The sequence below is a fragment of the Protopterus annectens genome, chromosome 1.part1, assembly GCF_019279795.1.
Source record: "Protopterus annectens isolate FY-2018-M chromosome 1.part1, PAN1.0, whole genome shotgun sequence".
NCBI classification, from domain to species: domain Eukaryota; kingdom Metazoa; phylum Chordata; order Ceratodontiformes; family Protopteridae; genus Protopterus; species Protopterus annectens.
In genome coordinates, this window is record NC_056726.1 from 1910455546 (window position 1) to 1910458601 (window position 3056).

Here is a 3056-nt window from a genome sequence, read left to right on the forward strand (position 1 = left end):
AATGCTTGAGAGACAGAAATAAGCACAGGAGTTTACTAGACAAATCAAGAGTACCTTGGACTTGAATCAGAGGCTAGGGTTGGGAGATGAAGATGAACAGAAGGAAGACTAGCTAGTGAATTAATGTGAGATTATAAAGCATCAATCACATTTGTAAAGTATGGCCTTGCATGAAAAAAGTGGCTGAGAAAGATTGGATTTTTGTTGACTTTAAAAAACCTGGAGGTGGACTGTAAAACATATACCCCACTTTATGTCATCAATGTTTAGGACATCAATGTTTAGGACACAAAAGCAGAAAAAAATTACTGTAAATAAAACATTTTTTATTGTTAATAGTATTTGTATAAAGCATTTCAGGATAAGAACTTCATATTATATAGTAAAATAGTTGTGTGTAGTAGAATGTGAGGGTGGGAACAAGTCTTTTCAGTCATTGTATGTCACAAAGATATTAATGTAATCAACTACTTTTTAGTTGTAAAAAATATAGGCTTTACAGTGTAAAAAGAGAAGAAAGGCCAACCAAAAGAAAGTTAAAGTTAACATGCTGTAATATTGGGCTGTTGGATGTAAATTGCACTGGTTATATCATATGTGGAGTTGAAAATAATGTTATTGGCTTAAAATTAGACAAAATGATGAAGCCATTAGAAGTGCTAAGTTCTTGCATATACATTATATTTGCTTTTTCCCTTCAGCAAATGTTCAGTGAGAGCCAAGAAGTCTGCAACTGAAGGCAGTTATATATTCTGTCCTGCTCTGTTCTGAGTAATATTGGCAAAGATTCTTTCATGCATCTGTTGAATTATTAGTTGTTTTTTCCTCATGGCTGACTAAGTTTCCCTGGAGATAAACTGACTGCTGTTGCAATCAATTAATTTTGAATGTTCTGAGCATTATTTGCTAAGTTAACTGGTAAATTTAAAAGTACAAGGGCAAGTAGTTCAGTAAAAAATAATGTTTGAAATTATTGGACGTGACTAAGAGATAGCAGTTTCCCTAGCAACCTAAATACTTACTTGGCAGGAAGAATATTAAGGTCAATAAGGTGATTTCCCCAGGGTGAAGCTCTTCCATTACACATTTCAGTTGGGTTGATCCCTGTGATTTCTCCAAATGTGGGAAACTCAACTGCATAACTACTTTAATGCATTTAATACAAATGTGTATAACTTAGTTTTATTTAAAGATAGCCAATACACTTTTTCCTTAATGCTAAATTTAATGTTTTCCGAAAGGATACAAGCTTTTTTTCGCATCTAGAAAGGGAACAGAGATAGATAAAGAACATACCAATCAGAGTAAGTGGGAGCACATGTTGTAACATGTACTTTAGCATGGGTAACCCTAACTTTAGAAAGGTAATAGCTGAGCCTACAGATCTCAGTTTGGGGCTATTGCGCCTATATGGTGGGTTAAACTTCATTTTTTGAAGATGTTTCTAGTTGGGTATGTTTGTTGTAAGTTAATAGGTTATGGGGGAGTGCTATGAAAAAATATATATATATATATATATATATATATATATATATATATATATATATATATATATAATTATTATTATTATTATTATTATTATTATTATTATTATTATTATTATTATTATTGAGGTTTTTCATTAAAACAAAAACTCTTGAAAATGTGACAGGTTCAAATGGAGAAGACAAGAAACAACTGTATAAAATATCAGCCTTCCAGACATTAGTGTGTACATGTAATACAAAGGCTGGAAATAAACATATTCAAAAAAGCTGTCATATATAATACATAGGAACAATAACTTCTTAAAATAATGGCTATACCATTCATATTATCTTGGAATGTAAATGGCTGTACAGGTAAGGACAAAAAGGTAAGAGTACAGAATTATATTAAGCAATGAAGAGTGCAAATAGCAATGCTGCATGCCAGACATTTGGAAAGAAATGAGCATGTGATTTTGGTAAGGAATGGAATTCAGGATGTATATTCAGCAGAATATTAGGAACAAAAGAAAAAGTGGAGGATTATATCACAGGATGATAGGCTCATAGGAGATTACTAGGCTAATGGCTCTGGGGTCCTTACAAGCCTAGCCAAGAGTTTATCCCCAGAACAGAAACCACAATCAGCACCTGACATCCCTGTCAATGAGGGACACAGTTGGAACCCCTGGGACAAATTTGTGGTTGCCCATAAACTTATCAAGGTTGCGCTTGAAGAGGGTCAGCAACGTACTTTGCTTGACATGTATCGGGATTCTATTCCAGAGATGGGGCAGCCTCTGGGAGACAAACCTGTCTCTCCAGAAGGTTTGGTTAATGCCACATATTAGATTTAAGCCTTTTGATTGGGTACTATGTGAGGAGTTAGACTTACAGATATGGAGCATCTCTAGTAGAGCAGGGTCTGAGATTGCCTTGTAGGTGAGACACAGGTCACCTCTGAGCAATTTATACAATACAAAGTAGAGTGATAGTGATTTGAGCTTGTCCACATAGGGCAGGTATTGGAGGCCATGGATTATCTTTGTGAGGTATTTCTGTGACCTTTCCAGTTGGTGCAGGTGTTTGGAGAGGCAAATACCAAACGGGGCATTATACTCAATTATTGGCCTAATGAGGGAGGAGTATAGAGTAGTAATAGCATACTTTTTTCTGGATGCAATCCCTTTCCTTATGAGATGAACCAAGTAAAAGTCTTTTCTGACCAATGCTGCTACATGATGGTCAAATGTGAGATTGTTGTCAGCTTGTGTACCCAGGTCTCTCACCACAGGTTGTGTGCTTAGGGGATTGCCGCTAATGTGGTAATCAGTAGGGGTCATGTTTTTGCCGAATGGTATGATAATGCATTTTTTTTTTTGCATTTAACTTAAGGCCATGACTTTGGCACCAGTCATTTGTTGCTGTGAGACCCTTTTGAAGTATGTTAACATCATTTGGAGAGTCAATGACAGCACCAAAGTTACAGTCATCTGCAGACTTGGTCAGCCACAGGCCTTTTGTCTTTGCTTGGACATCTGAGAAGTAGATGCCAAACAATAGGGGTCCCAGGACAGATCCCTGGGAGAT

General features: G+C 36.0%; 1 non-coding gene across 1 annotated transcript; it reads left to right on the plus strand.

The window, feature by feature from the left end:
• The first annotated feature begins 1014 nt into the window (after positions 1-1014).
• On the plus strand, positions 1015-1180 carry LOC122816919. The gene has a single exon (XR_006367122.1). It is a non-coding gene; the product is annotated as a U1 spliceosomal RNA (small nuclear RNA).
• Positions 1181-3056: the final 1876 nt, after the last annotated feature.